At 32.4% G+C, this 19070-nt stretch overlaps 1 long non-coding RNA gene across 1 annotated transcript in view; it reads left to right on the forward strand.

The window, feature by feature from the left end:
* Positions 1 to 19070, forward strand: part of LOC142234943 (uncharacterized) — a 109836-nt gene that overhangs the window by 11522 nt on the left and 79244 nt on the right. Inside the window, exon 2 of the long non-coding RNA XR_012721758.1 lies at positions 15642 to 15846. This is a non-coding gene — a long non-coding RNA (uncharacterized LOC142234943). The remainder of the gene's footprint in view (positions 1 to 15641; positions 15847 to 19070) is intronic.

The raw sequence follows: 19070 nt of genomic DNA on the forward strand, positions 1-19070 counted from the left end.
GTGAGATAGAGGTGTTGCCGTCATTTGAGCCTTAATGAGTTTACGCCCAGGTAGCATTTTCTTCTAAGTGAAAAAGGAAAACAAAGAAAATCTTCATCAAAGGTTTGGATATTTCACAGAAAAATGGTAATCAATGATATTGATGACATGAGTTACGGTTTTACTATGGTCGTATGAATATTAAAAAAAAATTGTGTTTTCTGCGAAATTATTTTCTTTGGAAGGATAATTTGAGATTTTCGATTTCTAGCCCAACAAACAAAAGGGTCGCCAAAAACAAACAAGCGATGAATTTAACATGGGCTTGCTGTAGGACGTATGCCCTATCATTTCAACACCCGTTGCACTGAATTTGCATCACTTCTTAAGCTGTGATTCGAATTCAGTGATTTGGATGTAAATTTAACAATTTTGTGGTATTTTGCCACATAAATAATTTTTATACCCTCCACCATAGGATGGGGGTATATTAACTTTGTCATTCCGTTTGTAACACATCGGAATATATATATATATATATATATATATATATATATATATATATATATATATATATATATATATATATATATATATATATATATATATATATATATATATATATATATATATATATATATATATATATATATATATATATATATATATATATATATATATATATATATATATATATATATATATATATATATATATATATATATATATATATATATATATATTCCGATATATAAATTCCGATGTGTTATATATTCGGGGTCGTGGTGAAATTCTGAGTCGATCTGAGCATGTGCGTCCGTCTGTTGAAATCACGCTAACTTCCGAACGAAACAAGCTATCGACTTGAAACTTGGCACAAGTAGTTGTTATTGATGTAGGTCGGATGGTATTGCAAATGGGCCATATCGGTCCACTTTTACGTATAGCCCCCATATAAACGGACCCCCAAATTTGGCTTTCAGACCCTCTAAGAGAAGCAAATTTCATCCGATCCGGCTGAAATTTGGTACATGGTGTTAGTATATGGTCTCTAACAACCATACGAAAATTGGTCCATATCGGTCCACTTTTACGTATAGCCCCCATATAAACGGACCCCCAAATTTGGCTTGCGATTGCTCTAAGAGAGGCAAATTTCATCCGATCCGGCTGAAATTTGGTACATGATGTTGGTATATGGTCTCTAATGACCATGCAAAAATTGGTCCACATTGACCAAATAATTATATATAGCCCCCATATAAGCCGATCCCCAGATTTGACCTCCGGAGCCCCTTAGAGGAGCAAAATTCATCCGATCCGGTTGAAATTTGGTACGTGGTGTTAGTATATGGTATCTAACAACCATGCAAGAATTGGTCCATATCGGTCCATAATTATATATAGCCCCCATATAAATCGATCTCCAGATTTGTCCTCCGGAGCCTCTTGGAGGAGTAAAATTCATCCGATCTGGTTGAATTTTAGAACATGGTGTTAGAATGTGGTCTCCAACAAACACGCAAGAATTGGTCAATATCGGTCCATAATTATATATAGCTCCCATATAAACCGTTCCCCAGATTTGATCTCCGGAGCCTCTTGGAGAAGCAAAATTCATCCGATCCGGTTGAAATTTGGAACGTGGTGTTAGTATATGGCCGCTAATAACCATGCCAAAATTGGCCCATATCGGTCTATAGTTATATATAGCCAATCCCCAATCACACAAAAATTGGTCCATATCGGTTCATAATCATGGTTGCCACTCGAGCCAAAAATAATCTACCAAAATTTTATTTTTATGGAAAATATTGTCAAAATGTTATTTCTATAGAAAATGTTGTCAAAATTTTATTTCTTTAGAAAATTTTGTCAAAATTTAATTTCTATAGAAAATTTTGACAAAATTTTATTTCTATAGAAAATTTTGTCAACATTTTATTTCTATAGAAAATTTTTTCCAAATTTTATTTCTATAGAAAATGCTGTCAAAATTTTACTTCTATAGAAAATGTTGTCAAAATTTTATTTTGTCAAAATTTTGTTTCTATAGAAACTTTAAACTTAATTATATACGTATTTAATCGGCCCTTTTGTAGTTTAATATATACCACGTATGGACTATGTGGTATATATTACGTTGTTAGGAAGTTTTATGATACCTTGCCATCGGCTTCAGTAGACGTTTCTACGCAATCCCTGGTGGAGGGTACATAAGCTTCGGCCTGGCCGAACTTACGGCCGTATATACTTGTTATAATTATACCATTCACTACTACTGTTGTACAGGGTATAACAAGTTTGTGCATTTGTATGTAACGCCAAGAAGGAAAAGTCTGAGACCCATCGTTTAGTATACCGATCGCCTTAGAATTAAATTCTGAGTCGATTTACTGATGTCCGTCTGTCTGTCTGTCCGTCTGTCTGTATATTTAATTTTGTGTGCAAAGTACAGCTCGCAGTTTAAGCCTGATCGTCCTCAAATTTGGCACAGAGGTTTACATTGGCTCAAAGACAAACGCTATTGATTTTGAAAAAATCGGTTCAGATTTAGATATAGTTGCAATATATATTTGTCACCGATCTGGTCATAATTGACGTATTTATAAACGTATTTTCTCAAAATTTCGGGCAGCCAAATTTTTGGGGCTTTCGTAAGATATGCAAAATATCATCCAAATCGGTTCAGATTTAGATATAGCTCACATATATATCTTTTGTCCGATTTGCACTTATATGGCTTCAAAAGCCAAAGTTTTATTCTGATTTGCTTCAAATTGTGCACAAGGAGTACGTTTAATAGTATTGTTAATTGTGCTAAATTTGGTTGAAATCAGTTCAGATTTAGATATAGCTCCCATATATATGTACGCCAGAGTAGGAGAAACATGGTAGAATGTTTCATATTTTAGACCCATTTTCAATGGGAGTTTCATCCAATTGACTCGATAGTTTCCACAGAGAATACATTTAGTATGCTATTTAAGTGTGTCATCTTAATCATATATGGCCAAAATACCCACATTTTACAAAAAATTCTGTGATGATATCCCCATATCGTAGTCATATTCTACACACTGTAATGCCAAACTTTTCACAGAATGGTCGAATTTTAAATAAAGCTCCGACTTGTGGAAATATCACCCGAATTGGCCAAATAATATATCACAACCCACAATTGACCACATATCTTGGCGAGATTTGACCAATATCCTTGTAAAATCGCCACTGCTGAATAGCAAAAAATTTTAAATATTACTCAAATTGTCCTATATCTCGAATACATATGTACACACAAAGAAAAAAAACGTTTGGAAAACGTGTACCGAAAACGTTTTCTTTTGTTAGAGTTTTTTGAATTGCTTCGAAAATTTTAAACTTTTATCACGAAAAAAATAATTTTGTTACAAAATTTTTATTTTTTCAATAAAAAAAGTTATTTTTGAAACAACAACACAGTCCATTTCGTTTATATCAAACACTGTTCTTTAGGTCTTTAATAAGACACATTTTACAGTTCATAGTAAAAATTTAATATAGTAGAATGTAATGTTGAACATTTTTTCGGAATCTTCCGACCATATCTGTAACCGACCATATCTGTAAAAAAAAAAAACAAAAAAAAACTTTGGTCGAAGCAGGGATCGAACCCACGACCCTTGGCATGCAAGTCGGACGTAGCAACCACTGCTCCACGGTGCCAAACTTAATGTTTGTTGCTGTTAAATAAACTTTGTTTATTCGGTTCGTGGGCGCCGCAAGCTATGCTATATAAATATAACTTATATGGATATTTATCTAAAAAATTTAAAAATTTATAAAATCGTATAATTTCTTCTACATTGTTGGTATTACAGGAAAAGGTGTTAAGAACTAAAAAACCTCGTGAATGTGAGAAAGATGTGAGGAAAAATGCAATTAGCAAGAAAACAATTTGTTTTGAGTTAGTCTTTATGAAATTGTTTTTTACATCCTGGAAAAGAATAAACGTTTATCACAAAAAGTATATACTTTTCTTCCAAATACACTTCCTTACAGCGAAAAGCAAATGAGAAACGAGCTTTGTTTGTCTAAAATTTCGTTTGGGAGGAAAGAATTATTCTTTTGCGTGTATATGTATATGTTTCATCCCAGGGTGTTAGCCGATATAATTTTTAATTCTAGCGATTTTGTAGAAGTACAAAAAATTATCTCCAAATCGTTTCAGATATAAATATTTGTATATAGGAATATAAATTTTGATAATAACTCCCAACAAATTTGAAGAAGTCGATATGGTAACACAAATTTTGGTCTACATAATGGTGAAGGGTATAATATAGTCGGCCCCGCCCGACTTTAGACTTTAATTACTTGTTTTTAATTATTTTTGTAAAAAATTTGTAAAAATGACGCTACCCAGCAAAAACTCCTATTACCAGGTATGAGCCAAATTGGTAACAACTTCCTCGTACATATATCAGTAGTAATACTTTTACACGGGCATGACATTGGAGGAAAGTACTTCCGTGCAAGCATACCAGCAGTCGAAAAATAAGTACTTCTTCGCAAGCATACCAGCTTTCCAAAAATAATATCTTTACCATAAAGATACCCAAAAAGTGAGAACTCACCCTCACTATACCACTCTCCACGACATGGATCTATTCAACGATGTTATTTTGTAATATAAATTATGTACTATACAACTTTAGAAAACAAAGGTATATTTTATTGGCTTCTCATGCTGAAATATGAGACTCAAGTGGTCTTGTGCATGGGAAAGCAAATAAAGAAAGAAAGAAAGAAAAATTGGCAATTTTTTTCTGAAATGTAATTTGGCATTACTTATCGCTACTATTAACGGTGCCCACAGCAGAGCCGAACCGGGACCTCAAGATATTATTTTGATTATCGGTAGTAATAGAAAGAATCACTGTTTGCCTACACAGGGAAGTTATTATTTTTAAATCCCAGGTAATACTGCAAGTAGTTACTTTTTGATTACCGGTATTACTGAAAGAATCACTAGTGCTTACCCAGTTTTTGCTGGGTAGGGTTTATGTTCCCATATACATTTATTTAAATCTGACCTGATCTCGACTTAAGTCGGCTATTGTCCTGGGTGAGAACGCCACAGTATGGCACATGGTATAAATACTCTGGAGTCATTTTGACAAATTCTCGACTTAGCAGTGGTGATTGTACAAGGGAAATGTTGGTGTTTTGGCCATTTTTGCCGAAATCAGAATAACATATAAATTGGTGCTATATCTAAATCTGAACCGATTTCAACCAAATTTGGCATGCATATTTACAATGTTAATTCTACTCCCTGCCCAAAATTTCACGTAAACTGTATTACAACTTTGACCTCTGTGATCACATCAGTCAAAATCGGGGGGGAAGATATATATGGGAGCTGTATCAAAAACTGAACCGAATTCTTCCAAAATCAATAGGGTTCTATTCTGGCCAAACTCGTACCAAATTTGACGTCGATTGGACTAAACTTGCGACCTAGACTTTGATTACCAAAATGTGTTCACAGACAGACGGACTTGGTAAGATCGACTCAGGGATCTCACTGTTCCACACACAGTGACCGCACTAAGGTGTGACCATACTCATAGAAGTTGATTTAGCGATGTCCGTCTATCTGTTTGTGCATGTATTTGTATGTGCAAAGTCAAAGAAGTAAAATCGGGAGATCGGTCTACATGGGAGCTATACCAAAACATGGACCGACACCCCAAATTTTCGACGCTCCAATTTGTGGTCTTAAAATACCTCTAGATTTTCAATTTCACGCAAATCGGATAGAAAGTACACTTCCTAGACGCCCAAGAAGCTAAATCGGGAAATCGGTTCATATGGGGGCTATACCAAAACATGGACCGATAGGCACCATTTCCAGTACACTTTTTGATGGTCCTAAAATCTAGAAGTAGATTTCCAATTTCAGGCAAATTGAATAAAAACTACGGTTTTTATAAGCCCAAGACCCTAAATCGGGAGGTCGGTTTATATGGGGACTATATCAAAACTTGGACCGATATAGCCCATCTTCGAACTTAACCTGCCTGCAAACAAAAGACGAATCTATGCCAAATTTCAGGACGATAGCGCCATTATTGAAGGCTGTCGCGTGATTATAACAGAAAGACAGACAGACGGACATGCCTTGATTTGAAATCTAAAATCTGTAGATTTTCACCCCCTTATCACCCTTTCAATGATTACGAAAAGTAAAATCTTGTAATTTTACATTCAGTTTCAAGCAATTCATAAAACTAAATCCGATACACGTTTTTGTGAGTCTAAAATACCATTATATTTACAATTTCAGACAAATCGGATAAAAAGTACGGTTTCTAGAAACCCATCATTTCATTTCACACCTATTTATAGTCCTAAAAACCGTCCAGATTTTCAATTTCAGGCAAATTCGACAACAACTACGGTTTCTACAAGCCTAAAATGTACAATTGGGATATCGGTCTATATGGGGGCTATATCAAAACACAGACCGATTCTCACCATTTCCGGCACACGTCCTTATGGTTATGGGCAAATTGGATAAAAACTACGGTTTATATAAGGCCAAGAAGTAATATCGGGAGATCGGTCTATATGGGGGCTATACCAAAACATGGACCGATACTCACAATTTTTGACAAACTTCTTTATGTTTCTAAAATACTTATAGATTTCTAATTTCAGGCAAATTAGATAAAACTATGGATTCTAGAATCCCAAGACATAAATTCGGGATATCGCTCTATATGGGGGCTATACCAAAACATGGACCGACACTCACCATTTTTTACACACCTCTTTATGGTCCTAGAACACCCCTAGATTTTCAATTTCAGGCAAATTGGTTAAAAACTACGGATTCTATTGTTCCAAGACCCCAAATCGGGATGTCGGTTTATATGGGGACTATATCAAAACCTGGAGCGATACTCACCATTTTTGGAACACCTCTTTATGGTCCTAAAACACCCTAGATTTTGAATTCCAAGCAAATTGGTTAAAAACTACGGTTTCTATAGGCCCAAGACCATAAAACGGGAGGTCGGTTTATATGCGCACAATATCAAAACCTGGACCGATATAGCCCATCTTGACCTGCCTGCAGACAAAAGACGAGTTTGTCCAAAATTTCAGTACGATTGCTTCATTATTGAAGACTGTAGCGTGATTACAACAGACAGACAGCCAGACAGACGGACATGGTTATATCGTCTAAGAATCTCTCCCTGATCAAGAATATATATACTTTATATAGTTGGAAATCGATATTTCGATGTGTTACAAACGGAATGACAAACTTATTATACCCCCATCACCATTCTATGGTGGTGGGTATACAAAAATGGATGGTTGTTTTTATACCCTCCACCATAGGATGGGGGGTATATTAACTCTCTAATGCCCAATTTTTTCCCCAGCTGATTAAATGTTCAATGTTAACGACACAAAAGCAAGAGAATTAAGCAAGATAAATGTATACGGTAAAATTCAGCATATGCTGCAAAGCCTCTTGAATAGTTTCAACTAAGTTTTCTTTTTATTTTGCTCATTTTTATACCCTCCATCATAGGATGGGGGTATATTAACTTTGTCATTCCGTTTGTAACACATCGAAATATTGCTCTAAGACCCCATAAAGTATATATATTCTGGGTCGTGGTGAAATTCTGAGTCGATCTAAGCATGTCCGTCCGTCCGTCTGTTGAAATCACGCTAACTTCCGAACGAAACAAGCTATCGACTTGAAACTTGGCACAAGTAGTTGTTATTGATGTAGGTCGGATGGTATGGGCCATATCGGACCACTTTAACGTATAGCCCCCATATAAACCGACGTTCAGATTTGGCTTGCGTAGCTTCTTGGAGGAGCAAAATTCATCCGATCCGGTTGAAATTTGGTACATGGTGTAAGTATATGGTCTTTAATAAACATGCGGAAATTGGTCCACATCGGTCCATAATTATATATAGCCCCCATATAAACCGATCCCCAGATTTGTCCTCCGGAGCCTTTTGAAGGAGCAAAATTTATCAGATCCGGTTGAAATTTGGTACATGGTGTAAGTATATGATCTCTAACAACTGTGCAAAACTTGGTCCACATCGTTCCATAATTATATATAGCCTCCATATAAAACGTTCTCCAGATTTGACCTCCGGAGCCTCTTGGAGGAGCATAATTCATCCGATCCGGTTGAAATTTGGTACGTGGTGTTATTATATGGTTACTAATAACCATTCCAAAATTGTCTATATCGGTCCATACTGATATATAGACCCCATATAAACCGTTCCCTAGATTTGATCTCCGGGCCTCTTGGAGAAGCAAAATACATCCGATCCGGTTGAAATTTGGAACGTGGTGTTAGTATATGGTCTCTAGCAACCGTGCAAAAATTGGTCTATAGTTATATAGCCCCAATCACACAAAAATTGGTTCATATCGGTTGATAATTATGGTTGCCACTCGAGCCAAAAATAATCTACCAATATTTTATTTCTATAGAAAATATTGCCAAAATTTTATTTCTATAGAAAATTTTGTCAAAATTTTATTTCTATAGAAAATTTTGTCAAAATTTTTGTTCTGTAGAAAATTGAGTCAAAATGTTATTTCTATAGAACATTTTTTCAAAATTTCATTTCTATAAAAAAATTTGTCAAAATTTTATTTCTATAGAAATTTTGTCAAAATTTTATTTCTATCGAAAATTTTGTCAAAATTTTACTTCTATAGAAATGTTGTCAAAATATTATTTTGTCAAAATTTTATTTCTATAGAAACTTTTTTCAAAATTTTATTTCTATAAAAAATTTTGTAAATCTTAATTGTATACGTATTTAGGCAATTTTTAGTTTAATATATACCACGTATGGCTTACCTTGCAATTTAGAAGACGTTGTTAGGAATTGTTAAGATACCTTGCCATCGGCAAGTGTTACCGCAACCCGATTTATTCGATTGTGGATGACAGTCTTCAGTAGAAGTTTCTACGCAATCCATGGTGGAGGGTACATAAGCTTCGGCCTGGCGGAACTTACGGCCGTTTATACTTGTTATTTTTTTGTCTGGGCTTATTCCAAAATGACAATTTTTTATGCGTTATGTAATGCCTGCATTTTCAGTGGAGTTTTTCATGCCTCCCCAATGAACAATCGCACTCTTTTTACAGTATATTTTCCCGCCCTACTATGAGAAGCGTAAGTGGAGTCCTCCTCGCCAATGACACGCCTTGCGAGTACGTATGTGTTGCACGCCTACTGCATGTGTTGGGAGGCATTATAAAACGCCTGCTACATGCTTATTTCCGCTGCTGGCAAACTACAAAATTTTTTAACAAGTGAAACAAATTAATAATGTGTACTAAAATTTTTTGAATTTGTCGACAAATATGTACTTTTTTTGTGATAATGGCGTGATGTAAGACTTAATAATACTGTTTAGTTAGTTAAAATTTTCTAAAAATAATATAAATTGTCTAAAATTTTCCAAAAATTTTCTTCTTGGTGGATTCACTGCTTTTTCAGTGTGGGTATTTATTGGAAGTAAATGAAATCTAAGCAAATATTTGTATGTTTTTATACTCTCTACCATAGGATGTGATCAATTAACTTTGTCATTCCATTTATAACACATCGATATATTGGTCTCAGATCCCTTAAAATACAGACTGACGGACCTAGTAAAATTCTGAGTCGATTTAGCGATGTCCGTCCGTCTGCTGAAATCACACCATCTTTCATACGAAACAAGCTACTGATATGCGATATGTTATTTTTGAATCTTGTGCGAATGTTGTCTTTGGCCGAGAGGCAAATATTTAAAATATGAACTTTTTTGTTTTAAACAAAGTTTCCATCAAATTTGCATGCGTAAGTGAGCACCAAACCAACTGTGATCGTTTCATGTTAATTACCTTTGGAAAATAGAAGAAACTTATTGCACCTCCAAACTAATTGCATGGCCATACATGGATGAGTTTTAGCTTAGTTTTTAACTTATACTGGTTTTGTTGTTGTTCTTAGTTATGACAGTAATGCTGTTGTTGTTATTGCTGAGCGGCTGTCCAGTTTTCCATTTCAATAAAACAGACCACATTTTCACCATAATTTGCATATCAAAACAAAATCCACAATTAACAAGAACCGACGAACCATTTCTCAGATTGTAACTATAAAGCGAAAATCGTTGATAAAGTTGTGAATAAAAAGCCCTCAAAGCTGAATAGGTGGAAGCAACGAAACAGGGCAAAGAGACAAAGAATAAATGAGCAAAGCCAATGTTATCATAGCAAAAATGCAAATTAAATTAAGCTCTCCATCGTAATTAATGTTCACACAATTATTGTAGAGAAATGACGGAATTGTAAAGTCAACTTGAGGTTGAGAAGGAGATATACACTGAAGAGTGAACGATATTTTAGACAAACAAAGATTTCTGTTAAAGCTAACAAATTGTCTTTAAAAGCAAATATAAAGGATTGGAGGCAAACGTTGAATACTAACATCACGTACCAAATTTCAACCGAATGGGAAGTATTTTTGCACTTCCAAAGTGCTCCGGAGGTCAAATCTGGGGATCGGTTTATATGGGGCCTATATATAATTATGGACCGATATCGACCAATTTTTGCATGGGTATTTGAGGCCACATATTAACATCACGTACCAAATTTCAACTGAATCAGATGAATTTTGGTCTTCCAAGAGGCTCCGGAGGTCAAATCTGGTGATCGGTTTATATGGGGGCAATATATAATTATAGACCGATATGGACCAATTTGTGCATGGTCATTAGAGACCATATACTAACATCATGTACCAAATTTCAGCCGGCTCGGATGAAATTTTTTTCTCTTAGAGGCTCCGCAAGCCAAATCTGGGGATCGATTTATATGGGGGCTATATATAATTATGGACCGGTATGGACCAATTTGTGCATGGTCATTAGAGACCATATACTAACATCATGTACCAAATTTCAGCCGGATCGGATGAAATTTGCTTCTCTTAGAGGCTCCGCAAGCCAAATCGGGGGATCGGTTTATATGGGGGCTATATATAATTATAGACCGACGTGAACCAATTTTTGCATGGTTGTTAGAGACCATATACTAACAACATGTACCAAATTTCAGCCCTATCGGATGAAATTTGCTTCTCTTAGAGGCCTCGCAAGCCAAATTTGGGGGTCCGTTTATATGTGGGCTATACGTAAAAAAGGACCGATATGGCCCATTTGCACTACCATCCGACCTACATCAATAACAACTACTTGTGCCAAGTTTCAAGTCGATAGCTTGTTTCTTTCGGAAGTTAGCATGATTTCAACAGACGAACGGACGGACATGCTCAGATCGACTCAGAATTTCACCACGACCCAGAATATATATACTTTATGGGGTCTTAGATCAATATTTCGATGTGTTACAAACGGAGTGACACCCATCCTATGGTGGAGGGTTTAAAAAATTATTTTTGAACCGACAACATCAAGCACTGTTCTTTTCTGACTTTAAGTCTTTAATAAGAAACATTTTACAGTTTAATTTAATATGGTAGTATGTAATGTTGAACACCTTTTCGGAATCTTCCGAACATATCTGAATTATAAGGAAAAAAGTATATACGGCCGGTTAGTTTTTTCTTTCTCTTTTTTGACAAAATTTTCTATAGAAATACAATTTTGACAAAATTTTCTATAGAAATGACATTTTAACAAAATTTTCTATAGAAATAAAATTTTGACAAAATTTTCTATAGCAATAAAATGTTGATAAAATGTTCTATTGAAATAAAATTTTAACAAAATTTTCTATAGAAATACAATTTGAACAATATTTTCTATAGAAATAAAAATTTGACAAAATTTTCTATAGCAAAAAAATTTTGACAAATTTTTCTGTAGCAGAAAAATTTTCTATAGAAACAAAATCTTGACATAATTTTGTATAGTAATAAAATTTTGACAAATTTTTCTATAGTAATAAAATTTTGACAAAATTTTGGTAGATTATTTTTGGGAATCGGCTTGTTTCGTTCGGGAGTTAATGTTAACAGACAGACGGACGGTCATGCTTATATCGACTTTATGGTGTCTTAGAGCAATATTTCGATGTGTTACAAATGGAATGACAATGTTAAATATACCCTCCCCCATCCTATGGTGGAGGGTATAAAAATTCGCGTGAATTTTTCAACCGATTAAAGTCTTCAATAGAGTATAGTTCATTTAAATATATATCATTTTATTCTCTTATCCTCAGTAATGCTGGTGACATTTCTGAGGGTTTCAAAGCTTCTCTAAGTAGTTTCACTGCAATGTTGAACGCCGTTCGGACTCGGCTATAAAAAGTAGGTCCCTTGTCATTGAGCTTAACATGGAATCGGGCAGCACTCAGAGATAAAAGAGTAGTTCACCAATGTGGTATCACAATGGACTGAATAGTCTAAGTGAGCCTTATACATCGGGCTGCCATCTAACCTAACCTATTCTCTTATCCGTTATTCGCATTTTCTGTTTGATTCTTTATGTTATACGGCGTAATAAACGACCATAAAATATTATTGTTATGATTCCAGATACATATATATGACAAAGTTTTCTATAGAAATAAAATTTTGGCAAAATTTTATATAGAAATAAAATTTTGACAAAATTTTCTATAGAAATAAAATTTTGACAAAATTTTCTATAGAAATAAAATTTTGACAAAATTTTCTATAGAAATAAAATTTTGACAAAATTTTCTATAGAAATAAAATGTTGACAACATTTTCTATAGAAATAAAATTTTGACAAAATTTTCTATAGAAATAAAATTTTGACAAAATTTTCTATAGCAATAAAATGTTGCCAAAATATTCTATAGAAATAAAATTTTAACAAAATTTCCTATAGAAATAAAATTTTGACAAAATTTTCTATAGAGATAAAATTTGCACAAAATTTTCTATAGAAATAAAATTTTGACAAAATTTTCTAGAGAAATAAAATTTTGACAAAATTTTCTATAGCAATAAAATGTTGATAAAATGTTCTATAGAAATAAAATTTTAACAAAATTTTCTATAGAAATAAAATTTGAACAACATTTTCTATAGAAATAAAATTTTGACAAAATTTTCTATAGAAATAAAATTTTGACAAAATTTTCTATAGAAATAAAATTTTGACAAAATGTTCTATAGAAATAAAATTTTAACAAAATTTTCTATAGAAATAAAATCTTCTATAGAAATAAAATTTTGACAAAAAATTGTCTATAAAAATAAAATTTTGACAAAACTGTCTATAGAAATAAAATTTTGACAAAATATTCTATAGAAATAAATTTTTGACAAAATTTTCTATAGCAAAAAAATTTTGACAAAAATTTCTATAGCAAAAAAATGTTGACAAAATTTTCTATAGCAAAAAAATTTTGACAACATTTTCTATAACTAAAAAATTTGACAAAATTTTCTATAGCAAAAAGATTTTGACAAATTTTTCTATAGCAGAAAAATTTTGACAAAATTTTCTATAGAAATAAAATCTTGACAAAATTTTCTATAGAAATAAAATTTTGACAAAATTTTCTAGAGAAATAAAATTTTGACAAAATTTTCTATAGCAATAAAATGTTGATAAAATATTCTATATAAATAAAATTTTAACAAGATTTTCTATAGAAATAAAATTCGAACAATATTTTCTATAGAAATAAAATTTTGACAAAATTTTCTATAGAAATAAAATTTTGGCAAAATTTTCTATAGAAATAAAATTTTGACAAAATTTTCTATAGAAATAAAATTTTGACAAAATGTTCTATAGAAATAAAATTTTAACAAAATTTTCTATAGAAATAAAATTTTAACAAAATTTTCTATAGAAATAAAATCTTATATAGAAATAAAATGTTGACAAAAAATTGTCTATAGAAATAAAATTTTGACAAAACTGTCTATAGAAATAAAATGTTGACAAAATATTCTATAGAAAAAAAAAAATTGACAAAATTTTCTATAGCAAAAAAATTTTGACAAAAATTTCTATAGCAAAAAAATGTTGACAAAATTTTCTATAGCAAAAAAATTTTGACAACATTTTCTATAACAAAAAAATATGACAAAATTTTCTATAGCAAAAAAATTTGACAAAATTTTCGATAGCAGAAAAATTTTGACAAAATTTTCTATAGAAATAAAATCTTGACAAAATTTTCTATAGAAATAAAATTTTGACAAAATTTTCTAGAGAAATAAAATTTTGACAAAATTTTCTATAGCAATAAAATGTTGATAAAATGTTCTATATAAATAAAGTTTTAACAAGATTTTCTATAGAAATAAAATTCGAACAATATTTTCTATAGAAATAAAGTTTTGACAAAATTTTCTATAGAAATAAAATTTTGACAAAATTTTCTATAGAAATAAAATCTTGACAAAATTTTCTATAGAAATAAAATTTTGACAAAATTTTCTAGAAAAATAAAATTTTGACAAAATTTTCTATAGCAATAAAATGTTGATAAAATGTTCTATATAAATAAAATTTTAACAAGATTTTCTATAGAAACAAAATGCGAACAATATTTTCTATAGAAATAAAATTTTGACAAAATTTTCTATAGAAATAAAATTTTGGCAAAATTTTCTATAGAAATAAAATTTTGACAAAATTTTCTATAGAAATAAAATTTGGACAAAATTTTCTATAGAAATAAAATTTTGACAAAATTGTCTATAGAAATAAAGTTTTGACAAAACTGTCTATAGAAATAAAATTTTGACAAAATATTCTATAGAAATAAAATTTTGACAAAATTTTCTATAGCAAAAAAATTTTGACAAAAATTTCTATAGCAAAAAAATTTTGACAAAATTTTCTATAGCAAAAAAAATTTACAAAATTTTCTATAGCAAAAAAATTTGACAAAATTTTCTATAGCAAAAAAATTTTGACAAATTTTTCTATAGCAGAAAAATTTTCTGTAGAAATAAAATCTTGACATAATTTTGTATAGTAATAAAATTTTGACAAATTTTTCTATAGTAATAAAATTTTGACAAAATTTTGGTAGATTATTTTTGGGGATCGGCTTGTTTCGTTCGGGAGTTAACGTTAACAGACGGACGGACGGACGGTCATGCTTAAATCGACTTTATGGTGTCTTAGAGCAATATTTCGATGTGTTACAAATGGAATGACAATGTTGAATATACCCATCCTATGGGGGAGGGTATAAAAATTCGCGTGAATTTTTCAACCGATAAAAGTCTTCAATAGAGTATAGTTCATTTAAATATATATCATTTTATTCTCTTATCCTCAGTAATGCTGGTGACATTTCTGAGGGTTTCAAAGCTTCTCTAAGTGGTTTCACTGCAATGTGGAACGCCGTTCGGACTCGGCTATAAATAGGAGGTCCCTTGTCATTGAGCTTAACATGGAATCGGGCAGCACTCAGAGATAAATGAGAAGTTCACCAATGTGGTATCACAATGGACTGAAAATAGTCTAAGTGAGCCTTTTACATCGGGCTGCCATCTAACCTAACCTATTCTCTTATCCATTATTCGCATTTTCTGTTTGAATCTTTATGTTATACGGCGTAATAAACGACCATAAAATATTATTGTTATGATTCCAGATATATACGCGCAGAATGCAGGAGATACATCATCCGATGATGAAGAGAATAACGACGTGGACGTGTATCCAAACTCGGTTAATGAATGTGCAGTGCGTAGGGATAAGACTCCTAATCTCGCGGTTATGCCTCGCAGATATTTATAAATTTGTAGCGAATGTCAAATGAGACTGCTGGCTGATATCATATCAAAGCGATTGGGCAGGTACGATTATCCATATTGATGAACTTCAATCGAAAATTCTTTACAATAATATACCCAAATAATTATACTACTATCTCGGTAAGATGTTGAAATTTTTATGAACTAAAATGAAGAAATAACAAATTTAATTTATCAATTTTGTATTATTGTTTTTACGAAATAAGTCCTCAAAATACTGGGGATATATTTCATTTTGAGTTTTAGGGATTTATTTAATATTTTGGGGTATAATTTCATATTTTTTTTTTCATAATGAAATAAGTCCCCAATGTTGGGAACTTATTCATTTTCCATTTTGGGGACTTATTTCATGGAGCCGATGATACAATCAGTTTTACTTTTTGTACAAATTTGAAGCAAATCAAAATGAAACTCTGGGCCAAGTGCATATCGGGCAAAAGAGATATATGGGACCTACATTTAAATCTGAACCGATTTTGCTGATATTTTGCTAGTCTCACGGGACTCACAAAAAACTTAGATGTACGAAATTTGAAGAAGTTCGTTTCATAAACACGCCAATTAAACCAGATCGATAGATATATCTAAATCTGAACCAAAATCATTAGGGATCGTCTATGAGCCAAAGTAAGCTCATATGCTAAATTTGACGACGATCGCACATAAGATGCAAGTTGTACTTTGTACACAAAAATACCTGAGTAGACCCACGGACAGACAGACATCACTAAATCGACTCAGAATTTAATTCTAAGACGATCGGTATACCAAAAGATGGGACTTAGAAAAAATACTTTCCTCCGGAACGAAATTTCAGACAAACCAAATTCCCTTTTATTATAAAGTGTTTTTTTTTTCACGAACACATAAACCCGAATTTGTGACAAGCGATGCAACGGTTGTCTCTAAGGGCGTTTTCGTTTCGCAAAAAATATATTGCCTTGGTGTTACACTACTTTTTCCGTCAATGTATTTTCGCCCAAATGATAGTGGCATTTCAAAGTTATTGTTAATTCATAATATTGTGAGAGATACAGGACCCAAAAGCAATGACAGTGTCCTTCATATTTTGTTATCAATTTTGAGAATGTTGCACCTTTTTCCCCAATCGAAATCGCCATAATACTTTTTATTTGCTTCTAAAGAAAATTACTTGCCGTCAAAAGAAAACATCGCTCGTCTCAAATTTCGTTCTTCAGAAAAGAAAACTCTTCTTTCAATGCACCAGGAAGGAAAATTTTGTATGATTTTACAAAATTTAGATTAATTTAAGAAAAATTTAATTAAATTGTATAACAAGCGACAATTCTAAAGTCTTTGAGACTTTTTCTAGAAGAAAGTGCCAGTGATACTTTTTTCGGAAAAAAGTGTCTGTGTGACTTTTGTGCGGAAAAAGTGTCAGTGAGTCTTTTTTTCCACAAAAACCGTGTTTTTGAGATTTTTCCAAAAAAAGTGTCTGTCAGACTTTTTTCCAGAAAAAAGTGTCAATGAAACTTTTTCTAGAAAATAGTGTGTGTGAAATTTATTTCCAAACGAAGTGTCGGTGAAATTTTTTTCTAAAAAAAAGGATCTGCGAAACTTTTTTGAGGAAAAGTATCGATGAGTCTTTTGTTCCACAAAACGATTCGCTGAGACTTTTTTCAAAAAAGTGTCTGTGAGATATTTTTCCAAAAAAGTTTCATAGACTTTTGGCCACGAAACAGTGTCTGTGAGACTTTTATCTAAAAAGTGTTGGTGAGAATTTTTTCTAGAAAAAATGTCTGAGAGTCCTTTTTTCCAAAAAAAGTGTCTGCGAAACTTTTTTTAAGGAAAAGTGTCGAGAAGACTTTTGTTACAAAAAACGTGTCGGTGAGACTTTCAAAAAAAGTTTCACAGACTTTTTGCCAAAAAGAAAGTGTCTGTGAGACTTTTTTTAAGCAAAAGTGTTTTAGCTAGACTTTTTTTTTAAAGAAAAAAGTGTTTGTGAGACTTTTTTCTAGAAAAAAGTGTCTGTGATACTTTTTGCCAGAAAAATGTGTCCGTGAGACTTTTTTAAGGAAAAAGTTTCAGCTAGACTTTTTTGCAGTGTCCGAGAGATTTGTTCCAAAAACAAGTGTTGGTGAGATTTTTTAAGGAAACGTGTCGATGAGAGTTTCTTCCAAAAAAAAGTGACTGTGAGACTTTTTCCAAAAAAGGGTATGTGAGACTTTTTTCATGTCTGTGAGTTTTTTCCACAAAAGTGTCGGTGATACTCTTTCCAAAAAAATGTCGGTGATATTTTTTCTAGAAAAAAAGTGTCTGTGAGATTTTTTTTAAGGCATCTGTAAGACTTTTTCCAAAAAAGTGTCTGTGAGACTATTTTAAGGAAAAGTTAAAAAAAGTCGGTGAGACTTTAAAAAACGGTGTCTTCGAAACTTTTGTTCCGCAAAAACATTCGGTGAGACTTTTTTCTAGAAAAAATTGTCTCTCAGACATTTTTCCAGAAAAAAGTGTCTGTGAAACTTTTTCTAGAAAAAAGTGTCTATGATATATCGGTCCATGTTTTGGTATAGCCCATATAAACCGACCCCCCGATTTGGGGCCTTGGGCTTCTAGAAACCGTATTTTTTATCAGATTTGTCTGAAATTGTAATTCTAGAGGTATTTTAGGACTATAAATAAGTGTGTCGAAAATGAGGTGTATCGGTCCATGTTTTGGTATAGCCCCCATATGGACCGATCTCCCAATTTTATTTCTTGGGCTTCTAGAAACCGTATTTTCAATCCGATTTTCCTGAAATTGGAAATCTGTAATTATTTTAGGACCACAAATATGTGTGTCGAAAATGAAGTGTATCGGTATGTTTTGGTATAGCCCCCATATGGATCGATCTCCCAATTTTGCTTCTTGCACCATTAACAGAGTTCACTTTCACCACACCTTTTGCTTTCCTACGATGCCTCCTTCTATTTTTGTCCATTTGTTGTATGAGATCGAAGCACTGATTGCCGCACAGTGGTTCCAAATCGATTTTTTTTTTGTGGAAATAATTCTGTAACTTTGGAACGGATAAAGATAGTTCTTTTAAACCCCTACAAACAACCTAGCGAGCGTTTGCGAATATCTTTTATGGCTCGCGAGATATGGGCCCAACAATTTATGTTTTTGCAAAATTTTAACGAAGTGTGGTCAGTATTAGTAATATAGTCAAGTGTGCAAAATTTAGTGGACATTGGTTCAGATTTATATATATCTCCCATACAAATCTTCCGACCGAGATTGACTCATACGAGTATGACCTCCG

Source organism: Haematobia irritans, chromosome 4, assembly GCF_050003625.1.
Source record: "Haematobia irritans isolate KBUSLIRL chromosome 4, ASM5000362v1, whole genome shotgun sequence".
NCBI classification, from domain to species: Eukaryota; Metazoa; Arthropoda; class Insecta; order Diptera; family Muscidae; genus Haematobia; species Haematobia irritans.